The sequence below is a fragment of the Amyelois transitella genome, chromosome 27 (genome assembly GCF_032362555.1).
Source record: "Amyelois transitella isolate CPQ chromosome 27, ilAmyTran1.1, whole genome shotgun sequence".
Taxonomy (NCBI): Eukaryota; Metazoa; Arthropoda; class Insecta; order Lepidoptera; family Pyralidae; genus Amyelois; species Amyelois transitella.
In genome coordinates this window covers 2,341,857-2,363,814 of record NC_083530.1, presented here as the reverse complement: position 1 = coordinate 2,363,814, position 21,958 = coordinate 2,341,857, and the positions used below count along the sequence as shown (strand labels likewise).

Sequence of the window (21,958 nt, the reverse complement as noted above, 5' to 3'; positions counted from 1 at the left end):
GTCGCCTTTTACGACATCCATGGGAAAGAGATGGAGTGGTCCTATTCTTTTTTGTATTGGTGCCGGGAACCACACGGCACATAGTATTAGTACGTACATTTTCCTCTAGAAACATTTCGTTTTCTCTTACTTAATACAAAAAGACAACGAAATACAAAATTACTTCAACATCTTCGGCGTTAGGAAGGTATCTTGTTAACTTACATAATTTGCTTTACCGAAGTCTACAAAACTCGTTCAATTCATCTTCTGAGAAATCTCCACAAAAAGTGGTGTAATTTGGCGAAAACTTGTAAAAGTCTAGACAAGAACAGTTAATTTGTCTTTCGTCAGAATCACGTTGGGAAAATGTTTTTTTTTTGTGACAAATTTGGGAATAATTTTCTGATGTAGGATCAAAAATATCTGTCTAGACTCATTTAGATACCTACAGTCATGGAGTGGAATTACGTAAGTCATTCTACTTGGTGTACGTAATTTTCTTAAAATATTTTGTAAAGTTTTGGCTGCGAACATTGCATCAATATTTTCTCTCTCTCTTTCTCTCATTTTTTCCATGTCCTCTATTTAACCTGTCTCCGCAGAGAACTATAGTTCTTTGATCACATGACTCGTCAACAAACAAGGTCGTCGGCAAACGACCAAGAAGCCACAGTCCTATGAGGTGGTCTGACCAGGTCAGATCGTCCCTGGTCACCAATCTTCATAAAGCGAGACAACAAACAGATGGAAATCTTCAGAGAGAAAGTGATTCGGCGGGGGAGTCGCGACTCTCAGTAATGAGCAGAGATCGGAATAGGTAGATTGATTTTATGTACTTGCATCATGAATTACCATAGAAAGCATAACATGGATAAGCCTCTGTTCCGGGATTCCATTTCAGTACTTACACTTACAGTGAACTACATTGTCCGCGGGTAACATAGGACTACAATTTACGTGAACGAAGTCGGGGGAAAACAGTTATCACTAATATATTCTTCATCCCACTTGTAAAAATTCCGGAAAAAGTCTAATAATTTACAAATCCGCAATCCCGGACGGAGGCATGTCCATATCACTACATAGTATAAAACAAAGTCGCTATTTCAGTCTGTTTGTCTGTATGCTTAAATCTTTAAAATTACACAACGGATTTTAATGCGGTTTTTTGTAACAGGTAGAGTGATTCAAGACGAAGGTTTTTATGTATAATAACATTAATATATACGTTTCAGTGCATTGACCCTAATTCAATCTTCCTATTCCGATCTTTAGTAATGAGGTTTTCGAAGAGAAGAGAGATATATGAAAAGGGCAATGACCTTAACCCTCAAACGACCATATGGTAAACCATTCGATTCATCTTGAACAACTCAGTGCGACATAGTGAACTCAATACACAGAGTATTACTGAGATTGCTCAGAGCAATTTAGAGCCCTTCACGTGTGAAAATATAGGTATATACTAGATGTGACATGATTTTTTTTTATATAACGTGATATTTTTGACTATCTTGTAGAGTAATTATCATCTGTCTTCGCCCTCCTGGGCTGATAAGGAATATCTTATTCTCCTTTTTTCATTTGAGTAATGATTCCACATTTTTTCTGAAATACGCCAGTCCCCTCACGATGCGAGTATTATTCCTCGACTTAAGTACATCAAACTATTATTATCGCTCTGCGACAGCAAAAAACCATGGTTACAAATACAGATAGCTTGAATATGCAGGTCTTACTCTTTCTCACACATCTTAAAACATCAGCATTCAAATAAATATATAATGCGAAACTCAAACATCTTAAAACACGCTTTGAGCTCGACTAAGAGTCGATGGTTGAAAATTAAATCAAAGAATTTGGCAAAGTTTTTAATCGCTTTGATTTAGACACACATACATGTATATAGTCACGTCTATTCCATTGCGGGGTAGACAGAACCAGCCTTAAACACTGAAAGGCCACGTTCAGTTGTATGGCTTAAATATGTAATTGAGATTAAAATAGTGACAGGTTGCTAGCTCATCGCGTACAAGAGTAATCCCAAGTTAATTAATCTAACCCTAATTCACCTTTTACAACATCCGTGGGAAAAATATGAAGTGATTCTGTTCTAAAGTGTCGGAAATCACACGGCATTTATGACACACCTAAAGAACCTTTCAGCCACATCTAGTGATGATACATCTATGCGGTTATACGTACAGTTCGCTCAATCATCTCTATAGAGGTATACAAATAGCTTTGACGAGTCAATACCGTCTTTTGTGACCAACTTCCGATACAAGGCTCTGAACGATCGATGATCAATCGTTTATTTTTTGTGCACTTTCAATCTAGCCAATTTTGAATTCTGTTTTTGACGCCCCACTAAAAGGTTGGGTGTTATAGTGTTGTATTTGTGTAAGTGTAGATTTACATATTTTGAGACCATAGCGAAGTTGTCTGTTTGTCTTTAGATAACTAGCTTTACCCGCGGCCCTGCTCGCGCAAATTTAGCGCCACCTACAAAATAAAGGTTTTCCGCAAATAAATAATTAATAAATAAATATATATGTATATGGGACAAATTACACTAATTGAGTTAGCTTCGAAGTAAGTTCGAGACTTGTGTTACGAGATACTAACTCAACGATACTATGTTTTATAATAAATACTTATATAGATAAACATCAAATGCTACGAGAGTGATCCATTTCTGAAGAGCCGGGAACCACACGGCACAGTACATATTCTAGTCATAAGTATTCCGTTGTCTCAGCGCCACACAAATACGATTGTTTGTTTTAATTTAAAAAAATTCACGACGGTTCCCTATTTCAGAGGTAGGCAGAGACAATAGATTTCTACTTACGACCCCTACAGAACTCTCTCGAAGAATCAAATCAATCAAATTCGTAGCTCACGAATTCGGTTTCTTATGAAATTCATATATAGAGACGGAAAAAGGGGGGATTTAATTTTGTGTGCCAATATCGCAGAAGTCGTAGTAGTGCCGTGTGGTTCCCGGCACCAATAGAAAAAAGAATAGGACGATTCAATCTCTTTCCCGTGGATGTCGTAAAGGACGGCTAAGGGATAGGCTTATATGCATACTTGGGATTCTTCTATTAGGCGATGGTCTAGCAATCTGTCACTATTCATTTGAAAACCACACGGCATAAGAACCTAGCTAAATTCACGGCAAATTTACCTTTATTGCCGCGTCACAGAGTTCCATGCCAAATAATTTGAAATGCGATTGACTTTACCTTCGAAGTTTCAACGAATTTCGGATATTTTCATTCCGTTTATTTTGGCTGTGCACTTTTAGATATGACAGTCATATTTTTGTTCAAGATTATACCGGCAGCGCTGCCCGGGTGAAATGAAAACTATCGTATATTTCCTGAGTTCCTGTATAAATAAAGGAAATAATTCTCTTTTACAAAATACAGGAGCAATTTTTTGACCAGTAACAATTTTTAAATAAGTCCCAAGGAACAACATACCAAGTGCCGTGTGGTTCCCGGTACCAATATACTCGTAAAAAAGAATAGGACCACTCCATCTCATCTCCCGTGGATGTCGTAAGAGGCGACTAAGGGGTAGGCTTTTAAACTTGGGATTAGGGCTAGCACTATTTCGATCTCTATTCTGAACCTGGCCCATCAGTCTTTTCAAGACTCTGTCTACCCTGGAGGAATATATGAGTGACTATATCATCATGTTAGGTACCGTTTGTCTTTTTCCTTATACTAAACATTGCAAGTATGCAAAACTTCATGGAAATCTGTACAATCCCCACTATACAGATTTCCATGAAGTTTTGCATTTTTGATTTGGAATACTTACTTTATCCTACTAATATTATAAATGCGAAAGTTTGTGAATATGTCAGTTACTCTTTCACGCAAAAACTACTGAACCTATTACGATGAAATTTGGTTTGTAGGTAGCTGAAGACTCAGAAAAACATATACGCTTTTTATCCCGGAGTTCCGGCGGGATTGATTCCACGCGGACGAAGTCGCGGGCGGCCTCTAGTCTTTCCTATTTCGGTAATAATTTTGCACTACGAATATGTAATATTGTTCACGCGTTGACACCACTAAACCTCAATTTGCGGGGGAAGTCTCTCATATACAGACATACAATCACAACTTGTTTGTGGTCTAATTAAAATTGTTTATTTGTCTGACACTAGAATTCCATCGGAATTTCTTGCTCGAAAGAGAATTTTTTGGATATTAATGTCTATGTAGCTCTTTAGAATAGAATAGATTTATTTTCAAAATTGGAAACAAGGCTGATACCTTGTATCCACTTTGGAAGCGGTAAAATAAAAATAAAGCGATTAGTAAAATTTAAGTGATCTTAATGACGTTACTTCACTTAAATCAAATTATAACTACTACCGCTTCCTAAGCGCATGAGTAAAAGAAGCGGCGGAACAAACTACACTGCAGCATTTTCATCGGACGTCGATTTACAAATATAAATCTCTTAAATTCAAATCTCACCATTGTGCTAAATTTTAAATAGTTCAGTAGAGCTTGCATGGAAGACGTTATGAATGTGGATGAAGCGAAAGAAGTATGCAGAGATCGTGGCAAGAGGAAAGGAGTAGTCTCTCCCCACCCCTCCAGGAAAAAGGCGTGAATGTGTGTGCATATGATTCAGTAATTTTTCAGTCATTGATAATCATAAATCGTTTCTCGTTATAATAAAGACACAATTCATTTCGTCCGCGTGGAATACTTATTTTGGGCATTATTGAAGCCCTCAAGGATGAATAATTTTTATATACTTTTTTTTTTCACATTTTCCATTATATCTTCGCTCCTTATAGTTGCAGCGTGATGTTATATAGCCTTAAGTCTTCCTCGATAAATGGTCTATTCAACGCAAAAATAATTTTTCAATTCGAACCAGTAGTTCCTGAGATTACCGCGTTCAAACAAACAAGCTCTTCATCTTTATAATATTAGTAAGTATAGATTACGGAACTCACACAACTGAGCGGAATCACAAAGGTTATAATTAACAATTAATATCACAAACGTTCGGTTTCACAGCAATCAGGTTTAATATCAATTTGGTATAACTTCTTTGGCGTCGGAGTGGACTTTTATTGCTCTGAATGTTCAGTGGTCCGTGAACGGAATTCTCAAATGAACGGTTCAAAGTTTGGTTGGCCAACGTTTGTAATGTTTGGAACCAAAAATCATTGTTGGATTGGGGAAATGTTAATAACATATTTTTTATTGAAAATAGAATTAGGTATTTGTCAAATTCACATAAATTAGCGGATACCTTTGTAAATTGTACATACATCTTACGTATGTATGTAATACTCATTTTACTTCATGCAACACTAGAATTTGTGCTCCCGTGGGAATTTCTAGAAAGGGAGCAGCCTATGTTATTTTTTAAGGTCTATGCTATCTGTTTACCAAAATTCATCAACAATCGGTTCAGCAGTTTTGAGTTTAGTAGTTACAAATATACAAATATGAACCTCAGCTATGTACCAATGACTATTTCAAAGTTATGTAGGTACATTAGATTGAATGCTAACCGATGCTTTCACGGCGAGGGAAAACATCGTAAGGAAACCTGCACATTCAGGCAACTGGATTTAAATCCGACCGTTTTTATAGAAGTTGAAACAATTGCAATAACCATTGAAGACAAGCCCCTCCACATTAATCTCAGCCACATTATTTAGTAAGAAAAGGTTTGTCCAATAAAAACTTTTTTTGAGACGATCGTAAAAGATAACGGTCGGACGTAAAATGTGGAGAAAAAGGGATCTCATAATAATGACATCGCACACTTTTTTGATGAAACAACTTTATATAAAGATGTTTCGGTCGACAGCTTCCATAGATTGGATCAAAGAATGTAAGGACTAATTTACTCTGTAAACTCTTGTGCCGTACCACTCCATCTCTTTCCCATGGATGTCGTAAAAGGCGACTAAGGGATAGGCTTATAAACTTGCGATACTTCTTTTCGGCTTGATCGATTCTCATTAAATTTTGTGAGCATATTGAGTAGGTCTGAGAATCGGCCAACATTCATACCCCTTAGTGTGAGGTTGTCCATCCTTAAAATTTTTTTTTAACCAGAAATATGTCTATGGTAGGACAACGTTTGCCGATTCAGCTAGTCTTATATGTTAAATTCTCGTGTCACAATGTTCGTTCTCGTACTCCTCCGAAACGGCTTGACTTTTGTGAGCATATTGAGTAGGTTTGAGAATCGGCTAGTATCTATTTTTCATACCCACAAAATGCAAAACAACGTTTGCCGGGACAGCTAGTAAATCTATGACTATAATCACATCTTCATCCCTTACGGGGTAGACAGATACGACAGTCTCACAAAGACTGAAAGGCCACGTTCAGCAGTATGGCTTAAAGATAGAATTGATATCAAATATAAGTGCGCGCACGCACCCCGGACCATCTCCTTTGGTCTACTCCGGCCCTTACCAAGTCATGATCAGCCAGCTACTTACTGGATCTAGTTATTTTAACTAACCCACAATCTCTTAAAAATTGAAAAGTAATAAATATTGTACATACATACATACATATGGTCACGTCCACATCCCCTGCGGGGTAGACAGAGCCAATAGTCTTAAAAAGACTGAATGGCCACGCTCAGCTATTCGGCTCAACGATAGAATTGAGATTCAAATAGTGACGGGTTGCCAGCCCATCGCCCAAAAAAGAATCCCGAGTTTGTAAGCCTATCCCTTAGTCGCCTTTTACGACATCCATGGGAAAGAGATGGGGTGGTCCTATTCTTTTTTGTATTGGTGCAGGGAACCACACGGCACTACATATAAGTATTGTCATTGTCCTATAAATCTTAAAAAAAAAACAGATCCGTTTTTCCTTCGAACTGTCGGCCATTTTGAAAATACGACTATGAACTATGTATTTGCCCGCCCATTCAAGAAACTAATTTGAAGGGACATAACGCTAACACAGTTAATAATGACACTATTAAATTGTCCTGTATGTACAAGATTAGGATAACATATTACATTTGAGGTAATTCCTGATTAGGGTTTAATTACAGAATCAAATTTAATTACGTTATTTCAGCCTCAAAAGAGTTCGAGTTCGAGAGTAAACGTTTCAAAAAGAAAAGTTAATTTAAAAGATAAAAGACTGTTTTTTTTTTTCGGTTAGCCGATGCTTTTTCAGTAAAGGTTTAAATCATTCTGTGAAGGAAGAGCTTTATATTTATTTATTATTACATATTGCAGATATATAAATTGTGTGCCGTGTGGTTCCCGGCACCAGTAGAAAAAAGAACAGGACCGCTTCATCTCATTCCTATGGATGTTGTAAAAGGCGACTGAGGCATAGGCTTATGTACTTGAGATGCTTCCTTTAGGCAAAGGGCTAGCAGGCTAGCGGCTCTGTCTACCCCACAAGGGATGAAGACGTGGATATAAGTTATGTTATGTTTATATAAATTGTTATTCACACAATATTTTTCTACTTAAACCTACGGTACACCGAACCGATAGATACGAGTAATGCTTAAAGCATTCACACATATAATAACGTTTTTATCCCTAACGAGGTAGACAGAGCCAACATTCTCAGACTGAAAGGCTACGTTCAGCTGCATGGCTTAATTGTAAAACTTTGATTCAAATAGTGACAGGTTGCTAGCCCATCGCCTAAAAAAAGAATCCCGAGTGTGCTTACCTATCCCTCAGTAGTCTTTTACGACATCCACGGGAAAGGGAGGGAGTGATCCTATTCTAATGTGCCAAGAACCACAGGTACAGTTTGTATTTCGAACAATAAAGTGTACATACATACACACATACATAAAATCACGCCTCTTTCCCAGAGGCGTAGGCAGAGACTACCTCTTTCTACTTGCCACGATCTCTTTTCGATCTCTTTTTGATCTCGACAACAATTTAGTGTCAATAAATAAATAACCAGTTCTTCAACGTCGTTCTGTTGGAACATGGATCTCGGCAAAGACGAATTTCCCGAAATTCCCACGGGAACAGAGCAGACACAGCAAAAACAATCCAAATGATCGAGAGCAATTTTCCACGCTTAAATATATTTATGAGATGTATATACGTCAAATGGATCTGCCTACCCGAGCGGTGATCGAGTGCCAATATACTTGCAAATCCGGTGTCAAACGTCACTAGTTCTCATGTTATCTCGGATGATAACCAAATTTACGTATAAATATGTTTGAATGAGTCGTGTGGTTCCCGGCACCATAAGAAAAAAGAATAGGATCGCATTTTACGACATCCATGGGAAAGATCCATCTTTTTCCCGTGGATGCCGTAAAATAACGACTAAGGGATAGGCTTATAAACTTGGGATTCTTATTTTAGGCGACAGGCTGGCAACCTGTCACTATTTGAATCTCAATTCTATCATTAAGCCAAACAGCTGAACGTGGCCTATCAGTCTTTAAGACTGTTGGCTCTGTCTACCCCGCAAGGGATATAGACGTGTGTATGTGTGTATCTATTACAGGCTAACCAGAACAGAAAATACTAATAGGCCGCGTTCAGCTGTTTTAATGTTGGATTTGAGATTCAAATAATGACAATAAATCTCAGTTAAGTATAAAAAATACTCTTTATTTTTGTTCGGGAAGTTGAAGAATAAAACGCAAAGTTATTGAAAAGGCAATATTTCAGCGCTGGAAATAAAACGCAATAATGCGGTATTGCCCGCTATTCTTATTTGATTTCCCTAAAATATTGGTCCGCAGTATAAACAGTGAGGCATTAGGGAGATTGGTATTTTTCTTGCTTACAAAATGTCATTGCACTGAAATATTCTTAATGACAAAACAGTTTCAAGTTAATCGAATTGTAATCGCATAATGGATGGAGTTGTTCTTTATTTGTGCATTAGTAAACTTGTCGTTTCTTTCATTAAAATGAATTCATTTATTATTTAAAATGTTTATTTTTGTGTGCCGTGTGGTTTCCGGGAAATTTCCCCATGGATATTGTAAAAGACGACTAAGGGAAAGGTCATAAATTTGGGATTGATCATGTAGGCGATGGGCTGGCAATTTGAACATGGTCTTCCAGTCTTTCAGGACTATTGGCTCTGTTTACCCCCCAAGGGTCATAGACGTGATAATATGTACATATGTATGCATGTATGTTTTTAATACGATAATGTATACATTTTATACAATTTTTTATTGATTTTCAGCTATATATTGATTTATAAAATAAAAATAAAATTCTGTTATTTTAATCTCTTTTAGTTTACTAGCCAAGTTAAATCTGAACGCTGAAATTATTAAAATCTCTAGAGCGGTTTAGTTTGTAAGTTGATATGATAGTCAATAATTCAGTCAGTGTCTCATTTTATATATTTAGAAGAAAAAAATGAGTATGTAAGAAAAATATATATTAAGTATTTATCAAGGGGATAAGTTTAATTAAAATTTGTGGAAGTATTAAGTACGGAATCACACAGAGTTATAACGTAATAATTATGGTGAGGATTATTTCTGACTAGAGGCCGCCCGCGACTTCGTTCGCATGGAAACCCTATCAATCCCGCGGGAACTCTGGGATAAAAAGTAGCCTATGTGTTATTCTGGGTCTTCAGCTACCTACATACCAAATTTCATGGTAATCGGTTCAGTAGTTTTTGCGTGAAAGAGTAACAAACATCCATACATCCATACAAACTTTCGCCTTTATAATAGTAGTAGGATTATTTTGGAGTTGGCTTTAGGCGCTGACAGCATGCAGCAATATAATTACTAAAAAAATATTAAATTCTGACAAAACTATCAACTTACATACATATAGTCACGTCCTTATACTATGCGGGGTAGACAGAGCCAACAGCCTTGAAAAGAGAGATAGACCACGTTCAGCTGTATGGCTTAGGTAATGATAGAATTGAGATTCAAATAGAGACAGGTTGCAAGCCCATCTCCATTATGAAGGATCCCAAGTTTACAAGCCTATCCCTTAGTCGCCTTTAATGACATCCATAGGAAAACAATGAAGTAGTCCTATTCTTTTTTTGTTTGCCTCTTAAAAATAAACATACATACATATAATTACGTCTATATCCCTTGCGGGGTAGACAGAGCCTACAGTCTTGTAAAGACTGATAGGCCACATTCAGCTTTCTGGCTTTAAGAAAGGATTGAGATTCAAATAGTGACAGGTTGCTAGCCCATCGCCTAAAAGAAGAATCACAAGTTCATAAGCCTGTAAAAATAAATATATATAAAAAAATCGAACAAATACACACCAATCATACGTGTTACTGGAGATAATACTACAAAATGTCAAAGTGTGATGAGGGTTAGCCTAATAAGGGATTGTAGATAATTCCACCGAGTCGGATTTCCAGTGAAGCTAAGTTGGAATGGTCCGATATGTAACCAATTGACATGTGATCGATACAGGTCCTAAATTGAAGGGTTAACATTTAGTGTTTAGTCAATTAATGATAAGACATAGGTTGACTAGAAATCTGATACCTAAGTCAAATTTTATATGAACTATTCATGTCTTGATATACAGAGAGAAGTGACGCAATTAATAAATAATTTAGACACGTCAGTGTTTAAAAGTGCCGTGTGGTTCCCGGCACTGATACAAAAAAGAATAGGACCACTCCATCTCTTTACCATGGATGTCGTAAAAAGCGACTAAGGGATAGGCTTATAAACTTGGGATCCTTTTCTAGGCGATGAGCTAGCAACTTGTCACTATTTGAATCTCAATTCTATCATTAAGCCAAATAGCTGAACGTGGCCATTCAGTCTTTTCAAGACTGTTTCAAAGATCTAGGTCCATGGTCAAAGGCATACCCCGGGCTCTTCTCCAGAGGGGTGAGGATGTAACCGGGAGGATTTTTAGGTAATAGAAGAGATAGGCTAATACACTTGGGATTCTTCTTTTAAGCGACGATCTAGCAACCTGTCACTATTTGAATCTCAATTCCATCTTGAAGCTTAATGTGGCCTTTCGATCTTTTTGTAAAGTAAAAGTAAGGGAGAGAAACGTGTTTAAGTGAGTGTATGTATATGAAAATTGAAAAGGGTATGTTAAGATGATTGTGTGGAGAGGATGAATGAAAGCAGGTTGACTTAGCAGATATACAAGGAGAGTGTGGAGGTAAAGGTCGGAGTGAGAAGACCTAGATGAACGTATCTTGATCAAATTATGGTAAAGGGTCAGGTCAAGAGTACCCGAAACCGCCGAGCTTGCATGAAGAGAGATATGAATGTGGATGAAGCGAAGGAAGTGTGCAGAGATCGTGACAAGTGGAAAGAAGTAGTCTCTGCCTACCCCTCTGGGAAAGAGGCGTGATTTTATGTATGTATGTATATGAAATTCCTACGTTTCTCCTCGCCGATTTTGTCATCCGATCTTAATCGGTTTAATGTACCACGACCTTAAGTTTTGAGATCAAACGCAACTTGAAGTTATTTAAAAGTTTCTAGAGCGATACGGGGGGGGGGGGCTTTTGAAAGTTTTAATGCGCCTTGTTCCCTAATGAGTTCTAAATAACGTCTTTGTTTTGTCCCAAAATCTGAAATGTCACCGTATTTTTATTAGCCGCGAAGTCCCTGGGCGACCGAGCAGAGCTCCGTGTTTTTTGTTGATTGTTTAAAAAATAACAAACATAAATTATTTCTAGTTTTATTTATATTTAGTTTAATAAGACTTTACATTTTCCTGTCGTGGGCCTACTGGAAGAAATTTCTCTAGAAATAGGTAAAAAAAATCTCTTTAGTTCTATTTTTACTTTTTCCTTGATGTACATAAATATATTAATAAAATAAATAACTAAAACGTAATAATTACTTCACGCTTTATAATACCTGGACCAACAGTTCTGTGCGGGAGGCGCTGGAATTATCCGGCCAATCTTATATGGAAAAAAGATTTTGGGCAAAAATGTGGAAAAAACGAATATATCCACAGACTTGAGACTCAGCTAGATCATATTTATTTATTTTTATGATCCAATATGGGTTAGGTTCCTTTGAAAGGTTGGCTTATTTTGAGGTCAAACGCCGGTCGTCAAGTCAAAAAAACTTGACTCATTCACACCAGGATCGTGACTATTAATGTTTAGTAAATCTTTTTTTGTTTAAAAATATAATTTTATATAGATTTTATCAAGTGAAAATACACAAAATAAAACAAATTATAAAGAATAACAAAGTTTTGAGAACCACCGGTAATAATTTATTTGACAAAAGAAATACTCAGAAGAACAATATCCTAAGTGGCAGTATGGCCGACCGTAAAGGACGGTTTATACTATACGTTAAGGATAACAAACCTAAATATGTAGATATGTATTTAAATGTTAACATACATACAAACATACATACATATGTTCACGTCTATATCCCTTGCGGGGTAGACAGAGCCAACAGTCTTGAAAAGACTGAATGGCCACGTTCAGCTATTTGGCTTAATGATAGAATTGAGATTCAAATAGTGACAGGTTACTAGCCCATCGCCTAAAAAGAATCCCAAGTTTGTAAGCCTATCCTTTAGTCGCCTTTTACGACATCCATGGGAAAGAGATGGAGTGGTCCTATTCTTTTTTGTATTGGTGCTGGGAACCACACGGACAGAGTTGTAGTGGAATTCTAAAGGACTGGACACATGCCTTCGCCAATCATAACCTTCATACTAATTTGCGTTACATACATACACACATACTTAAAATCTTGCCTATTTTCCGGAGGAGTGAGCATAGGCAAAGATTCCATTTTTCCACTTGCCACGATCCCTGCATACTTATTTTGCTTTATCCACGTACATAAGTCTCTTCATGCAAATTCGTCGGTTTCGGGTACTCTTTACCTGACCTTTTGCCAATACGTCCTCGATATGATCATTACATTTTCGTAACATTTAGTAATTCATTTTCTTTGCATCATTAATTCGACATCGTTCATTATAAATAGTATTTTAAAAGATGGAAACATTCCTGGAAGTTTCCATCTTTGTTTATTTTATGTGTATTGTTTCTATAAAAATCCTCCGTGAAATGATTACGCAAGGCTGTAACTATGGGAAAAATAGGGGAAATCGCGGAAATATTTATCTTACCACATCATAAGACAGGTGTAAAATTAGATCATGGCAAAGAACGTTAATAAATCTTATTCATGGAATTAGTATAATAAATAACCTATCTAATATTATCGGGAAAAAATAATGTGTGTTTTTGTATTTTTGTTTGTTACGAAAGATTCAAAAACCATTGGCCGATTTTAATGAAATTTGGCTCAGAGACAGAATAGACCTTCAGGATTATGTTTTCTGGAAATTTCTATGCTAACAATGGAGATTAAAGTTTAACACGGGCGGAGCAACGGTTAACAGTTAGTTTACAATAATTTATGCCAGCTACCTCTTTCTCTGCGCATATTTTAAAAATCAATCAACCAATGACTTTTTTTAATTAAGGACTCTTCCCTGAGCTAGCAACCTGTCACGATTTGAATATTATCCATAATAAGGCCGTCGAACATACAAACAGACATACATATATCAAAAGGCTCAATACAGAACCGTTTCAAACCGAAAGAAACCGGAACTATGACAAAATATTCCTTTTAGTAGGAAAATACATCGAGAACACTTTGACCATCAATATTCAAAATGGCGGTGTACATTTGCACAAAAATGTCGGACCCTACCCTAAGACTAGGGTTGCAACGATTTATCGAAATATCAAAGGTGTAGTATTGATACTAGGGGATTCATGTGCTGCCATTATTAAAACAGTGACTTATTGTAGTTAGAACTGAAATGTACAAATTATATGCAGCAAATGAATTGAAATTGATAGCTACATCTACATTTCAATATTTTCGATATGATAATAAAGAAAGAAAAATTGTTTATTTGGTACAAAATACAAATTAAAAATATGACAATTTACATCCAAAAATGTACCAAAAAGGTCTCCGCTCAGTAAATGTCACTGTGTGATAATATTGATATGATTTGGAGAAAACATTTTAAGTTAAACATAAAAATACTGGCAAAATATAAGAAGTTTTTTTAAAGGGAATATTGGTAGCTAATGCCCATAATGCCTTTCTTTTTTAGCCTTTTCATAGGCAGGTTTTCAGATTGGGAATTGAACATTCGGATTAGTTTTTTTTTGGGTTATTTCCAGATTAATGCACTTATTTCAAATATCATCAATTCAATATCAAATATTTCAAAATATCATTTGAAATAAGTGCATTGCAAGTGCAAAAATCATCATTTTCAGATTCATTAATTCGATTAAATTATCGATATATTTTTCGATATTAGAACCACCTTGCATCCCTATTCGACCCATGAAAGGTACATCAAAGGCCCGCATAACTAATTTTATCCAAAAAGTTGGGTAATTCATTTTCAATTCAACATTATGGGCCATTGGTTTTTCACGAGTTGTAAAGTGACAAGGCTATTATTTTTTTGGTGCATGATAGAGTTTTTTTTAATACTTTTACCGCCTTAGAAGCTAGTCCTTTGAGGTTAAGGTTCTCATATGTTAATATAATATGTGGTTCTCAGCTAGACCTGTAGGTATTTATGTTTGCCTACGATTATCATGCGTTTCGCTGAACCGATTTTGGTGCGGTTTCCGGGAAAGTGATTGTAACACATAAGGGAAAGTTTTGGAAATTTAATTGACTTGAAAAAAAGGAGGATATCGATTGGTAGCAATACTCTTTCTAGTGAAATTATATATTCTTCGTTCCACGCGGACGACGCCGCGGGCATACTCTAGTCTTGTATAGACTGAGTTAAGTATACCAGTACACCGCTTAGACCAATAAATGGCTATTTCAATTTGTCGTATTATGTCATGCTGTGTTCATAACGATGTAGGTACAGGTGGGAAGAAAATATTTTATTGAGCGTATTTATCGTCAATAGGACCACTACATCTCTTTACCATGGATGTCGTAAAAGACGACTAAGGGATAACTGAGCAAGGCTGATAAACTTGAGATTCTTCTTGTAAACGATGGGATAACAACGTGTCACTATTTGAATCTCAATTCTGTCTGGGAAAGAGATGGAATGGTCCTAATCTTTTTTTTCATATTGGTACCGGGAACCACACGGCACCGTTGTTATGGATATTCATTACAAATACATTAATGTGCGTTAGTTAAATAAATATAAATATATACGGGACTAAATATACAGATTGCGTTAGCCTCGAAGTAAGTTCGAGACTTGTGTAACGAGATACTAACTCAACGACACTATATTTTATAATAAATACTTATATAGATAAACATCCAAGACCCAGACCAATTAGAAAAGTTCATTACAAATGTTGATTGTCTATTTTAAGAGGTCAATCTTTGCTCTTTTTTGAGGCATTTTCTACTCGACTGTACATTGGCTCGTATATTTTTATTAACACCTATCTCCGCTCGAATTACAAAACGGTTTCATTTTCTTTATAGCTTTCGATATTGTGGATGTATTTCCAAATATTTCTTTAGTGTTGTGCTATCAATCAATCAAAATTTTCGGAGTTAAAAATATTTTGGCAGTAACGCAGTTTCGTCTCGATACTAACTCAACGATACTATATTTATAACTAGCTGTGCCCGCGACTTCGACCGCGTGGAATAGTTATTTTGGGCATTTATTGAAGCCCTCAAGGATGAATAAATTTCCCCCGATTTTTTTCATATTCTCCATTATTTCTTCGCTCCTAATAGTTGCAGCGTGATGTCATATAGCCTTAAGCCTTCCTCGATAAATGATCTATTCAACACAAAAAAAATTTCTCAATTCGAATTCAGTAGTTCCTGAGATGAGCGCGTTAAAACAAACAAACAAACTCTTCATCTTTATAATATTAGTATAGGTTTGGTTGAAAACGGGTCGTGTTACGCCCCAAGGCTCGACAGTTACAAGATGGCGTCGTTCCATTCCGAATAAAAAATAGATACATGGTTTAATTGGCTGGCAACTGTTTTATGTGATTTGGTAGTCCAAGTATAAGGTACTAGCTTCTGTCCGCGACTTTGTCCGCGTGTCCATTATTAGTCCGCGTCGACTATACACACATATAATGACGTCTATATTCCTTTGCAAGGCAGACAGAGCCAACAGTATAGAAAAGATTAAAAGGCCACGTTTAGCTGTATGGCTCAATGGTGAATTGAGATTCGAATAGTGACAGGTTGCTAGCCCATCGCCTAAAATAAGAATCCCAAGTTTATAAGCCTATCCCTTAGTCGCCTTTTACGACATCCATGGGAACGAGATGGAGTGGTCCTATTCTTTTTTTATCGGTGCCGGGAACCACACTGCAATCTTTGTAAAATAAAGCCTACAAGAAGAATCCTAAGTTGATTAGCCTTTCCCTTAGTAGCCTTTTATAATATCCATCGGGACAGAAATGGAGTGGTCCTATTCTGAAGTATCAGGAACCACACGACTGTATGTTTACAGACTAAAGAAAAACAATTATAATAAAGGTTTTTTTTTGTTGTTACTTTACAAAATTTACGCTACATCATTCACTTCGACAGAACCATTAATTCAATTCAATGGACTTCAAAGATATAATTTATCACTTTATTTCCATTTGTCAAATTTGTTTACGAGGCGTTAGTTATCAAAATGACATCGATTTTGTGATTATGTCTTAGACATACATAGTTTTACTCGCTTCTTCGCCCGCCTGAATTTGGCGCGCTATCTACAAAAAGCGACGTTTTTAAATTTAACGTCATTAAACAAAAAATGCGTCGAAATTTGAACTCCAAAAAGCCATCTAGCGACTAAAGAATACAACAGGTTTTACCGCAAATCCTACGGGAACTATGGCTTTTACCGGGATGATCCTATTTTATTGTCATTCAAACATGTTAAGTAGTAAGTTATATGACAGGTTATTATTGTTAGTTTCAAATCTCTACTAATATTTTAAAGCTGAAGAGTTTGTTTGTTTGTTTGAACGCGCTTATCTCAGGAACTACTGGGTCGAATTAAAAAATTCTTTTTGTATCGAATATACCATTTATCGAGGAAGGCTTTAGGCTATATAACATCACACTGCAACTATTAGGAGCGAAGAAATAATGGAGAATGTGAAAAAAACGGGGAACATTATTCATCCTTGAGAGCTTCTATGATGCCCAATGGAACTATTCCACGCGGACTAAGTCGCGGGCACAGCTAGTGTTATATAAATATTGTTATTATAATGTATACGGTATTGTTTTATATAGCAAAGTTGTGAAACTATGTGAGACTAGAGGCCGCCCGCGACTTCGTCCGCATGGAAACCCTTTCAATCCCGCAGGAACTCCGGAATAAAAAGTAGCCTATATGTTATTCTGGGTCTTCAGCTACCTACATACCAAATTTAATCGTAATCGGTTCAGTAATTTTTGCGTAAAGAGTAACAAACATTCATACTGACATCTTGACATACTCACAAACTTTTGCATTTATAAAATTACTAGGATAAAGTAATAAGTAATATGCAAACAGCAGTCTACTGAATAATATTATTACATACATACATATAATCACGTCTATATCCCTTATGGGGTAGACAGAGCCAACTTCGGCTTGATGATAGAATTGAGATTCAAATAGTGACAGGTTGCTAGCCCAACGTCTAAAAAAAAAGAATCGCAAGTTTATAAACATATCCCTTAGTCGCCTTTAACGACATCCATGGGAAAGAGATGGAGCGGTCCTATTCTTTTTTTTGTAATGGTGCCGGGAACCACACGGCGTAATATTATTAATAGAAAGATTTCAGAAACGGGCACCACACATACCGCAGGATTCGTAAATAGCATGTAAAGGCAAATAAATAGGTATGTAGATAGGTAACATATATTTTGCTCATCAAAGAGGGAAAATGTCAGAAATATTTGTACGAGTATAAACGTGTATTATTGACATTAATATCAAACGAGTGTACTCGTAGTTGGGATCAAAAAGACGATTAACACGGTCACGAATGTCTCATTTGTGTAATGTAGGCTTTTGTGGATTAGTTCCGTGTGGTTTCCGGCATTTTAGAGTAAAGCCACTCCATATCGTTCTCATGGGTGGATCACGTGAAAGACGACTAAAGGATAGGCTTAGGGGGCGTTCAGGTATTACGTCACGCAAGCAAAGGGGAGGGGGGGTCTCGTAAAACGTTACGATGCGTTACAGGGGCGAGAGGGGGGTCTTTCTTACAACACGTGACGTAAACTTTATTTATTTATTTCATATAAATATATAAACTTAATATTTTTTATTAACGAGTCACACTATTCATTAAAAATCTTCAAAAATTGTGTTTCGTAATACTTGAACGCTCCCTTATACGCTTGGAATTTTTCATGGGCTATAATAACCTGACACTATTTGAATCACGTTTCTATCATAAAGCCATAGAGCTGAACGTGGCCTTCTTTTCGAGAGAGTTGTGACTATGTCTACCCCGTAAGGGATAAAGACGTGATTATAGGTGTAATCTATGCTTAAGTTTATTTATCCAACAAAAACGTTCATAATTACGCAAATACCGAAATACCTAAGTTAATTCCACGAAGTAGCAAAAATGTAGGCAAAAAATTAGGCTATTTGCAAGACATTCCTTCGCCGAAAATGTCTTATAAGATCACGGCCATCTTTGTAACCGAGTCATGTCCCTGCCTGATTAATACCTAGGGACAGTCAATATACCCAAAACTAAGGGACAGTATAGAGTAAGGAGAGAGTAGAGGCGGCATTATGAAATTACTTAGTATTGTACCTTTTGCATTGTGAATTATTAAGAGAGTAATAGATGTGGATGAAGCGAAAGCAGGGATTGGGACAAGTGGAAACACGTACCTCTGTCTATCCCTACGAGACAAAGGCGTGGTTTTATGTATGTTTGTAATTCTTTAGATATAGTTCTAATTTATTTTTAATTTCACACTTAGTATCTAGTTATAAAGATAAGTCAGTTTTCAAGTTTTTATTAAAAGCGAATGAACTTATATTTATAAATAAATAAATTTTGATAAAATTTAGTTTTTTGGTAAAGTTTTATTTTACTAGAATTTATGGCAATTCTCACAGAATATGAATCCCGGACTTATTCAAAAGCTTCAAAAATAATTTAGGGTGGACGTAGCCCAATGTATACATGCATGTAAAAACAAGAAGGTTACAATTAAATCGAATATGTATTAATCATCAGCGCCAAGTTTAGCAGTAAGGTAATTAAACTTTGCACTAAAAAGTTAAACATACAGTAAGAAAAATATCATAAAAATATACTACTTTTAAAAACAAATTTTAATTTTAACTTACCTTTTTGACAGCTAAACAATTATCTGAAACAATAAATGAAATTAATAAATATCTTGACGGTCAAGTTTTATACAGGGAAAGACCTTTTTTAACCGACTTTAAAAAAGGAGGAGGTTCTCAACTCGACAGTATTTAATTTTTTTTAATGTATTTATTTCGAACTTTTTCGCAGCAAATTAAGTTATTATTAATAAGTAATAATAACTCCGAGTAGAGGGCCGTGTGGATTCCGGCACCAGTAAAAAAATAATAGAACCACTCCATCTCGATCCCATGGATGACGTTAAAGGCGACTAAGAGATAGGCGACTATTATAAACTTGGGATTCTTTCACAAATGACGGGATAGCAACCTGTCACTATTTTAATCTCAATTCTATCATTAAGCAAACAGATGAACGTGGCGTATCAGTCTTTTCAAGACTGATGGCTCTGTCTACCCCGCAAGGGATATAGACGTGGCGTATGTATGTAAGTATGTATTATTGAGTAACCCTTCTACTCTGTTAATAAATCTACATATACGAGTACTTACGGTAGAGGAAAATATCGTGAGGAAACTTACACGTTCAGGGAAATTTATGTGTTGCCATTATTTTAAACTGGGTGAGGTTCCCCTGCAAAGGTTGCGGAGGTCAGACGGGAGTCGCTTCTTGTAAAATCTGTTGTTTAAATACTTCTTAATTGCTTCTATTCTTTCGTCAGTAGGGGGTATACCATATTTGTCAACTTTATGTCCCAAGAATGTTACGCTCTACTGACGAAAGAATAGAAGCAATAAAGAAGTATTTATACAACAAAATCGTGACTCCACCTATGCAGGATCACTGCCTAAAAGTGCACCCCAGGCTAAATTTACAATACAAATGAATACTTGTTTTTCGCAAATGCCACGAAAGCTATGGTTTTTACCGGGATAAGAAGTAGGTATTCTTACATAAGTATGTCTTTCACACTCTTAATTATATGTATACCTATACGCAATATTTCAATAAGACTGGTCCAGCAAATAACGCGTGAAGGGAAAACAAACAAACACACTTTACTTTCGCATATATAATACTAGCTGTGCCCGCGACTTTGTCCGTGTGGAATAGTTATTTTAGCAATCATTGAAGCCCTTGAGGATGAATAATTTTCCCCGATTTTTTTCACATTCTCGATTATTTCTTTCTATTCCTAATCGTTGCAGCGTGATGTTATATAGCCTAAAGCCTACTTCGATTAATGATCTATTCGACACAAAAATATTTTTTCAATTCGAACCATTAGTTCCTGAGATTAGCGCGTTCAAACAAACTGTCCATCTTTATAATATTAGTATAGATAAGTTGGGACTTTTTGTGACGGATTAAGAATACTATGCACTTCCCCCGGGAACTTTATAGGCAAAAACGCGGGGCGAAACTAGTGCAAAAGTTACCGGTAAGCTAATCTTTATTTATGGGTTTTATTACCGTGGGGACAGAAATAAAACTTTTATTTATCTGTCTGTAGCGATACCAATCCCAAACACCTTTATTAAACTACAAAATATATAGAGAATAGAAGTGGCCTGTCAGTCCTTTAAGACTGCTGGCTCTGTCTTGATTGACGTGATTATATGGATGGATGGAGAGGAGAAGTGGCTTTTTGTTAGTGTGGAAGGCTTTTGTAATAGGTGTTAAGGGAGAAGCTTATTAACTTGGGATTCCTATTGTAGGCGATGGGCTAGCAACCTGCCACTATTTGAATCTCAATTCCATCATAAAGCCATACAGCTGAACGTGGCAAGATAGTAGTATATTAACGCTTTACTGAACTAAACACTGTTGTAATTCACAGTTTTCGCATATTTGTTTGTAAACAGCTCATACAAAATAAATATAATTAATTACAGTCATTGGATTTAGAAGAGTATGTAATGTGTAATGGCGGACTTTTCCCAATTGGGATTTCTTCCAGTCAACCATTTTATTCTTATTTAGAAATGTGAATTTAACATTATGAATGAATTACAAACTGTCTTCTACCTCCTGGCTTTAGTCCCAGTTGCATTCTCACTTTGCTGGAGAGCAACCCGGGGTATGCCTTTGACCATGGATCCTGGATTTGGTGAGTCAGGTTTTTACACGAAGCGACTCCGTAACCTTTGCAGGTAAACCTAACCCGTATTGGATCCATGGTTACACATCCGGTTGCCTGAAATGCCTGAATGAATTACAAACCGTGACATTGTCACATCTCTGTTTGATCTTTAATTTTTTTACGAAATTGTGCTAAACACGCGATTTTTATACAGCCTGTTTAATTTTATTACTTTCGTTGATAAGAGTTTTATGATGCGACGCGACGCGTTAGTTTAACTTGTTTTTGTTCATTGCTTTGTAATTAGCACAAAGAATATATTAATCTTTTTAAACATATTTATTACTTCTCATTTCTTAGTTTTCTTCTCGTTATTATAAAAGCGAGTAATTAAAAAAAATAAGAAACTTCGATAATGGTTCTGACAGAATTAAAAACTTGAATTTAGAATGAAACCGATATATTTTTCTATGTTGACACCGGATGGCTGTCTTACGAAGTTTTTGATCAGCAGCCTCGTTTCGCTTTTTATTATGACTTGAACATCCCGCGTGTCATG

General features: G+C 36.2%; 1 protein-coding gene across 1 annotated transcript in view; it reads right to left on the bottom strand.

Annotated features, from left to right (window-relative positions):
- LOC106142168 (sex peptide receptor) overlaps positions 1-19,362 on the bottom strand; it is an 80,878-nt gene extending 61,516 nt beyond the window's left edge. The window contains exon 1 of the mRNA XM_060952075.1: positions 19,334-19,362. The gene's annotated coding sequence lies outside the window, so the exon portion shown is untranslated. The remainder of the gene's footprint in view (positions 1-19,333) is intronic.
- Between the last annotated feature and the right edge of the window lie 2,596 nt (positions 19,363-21,958).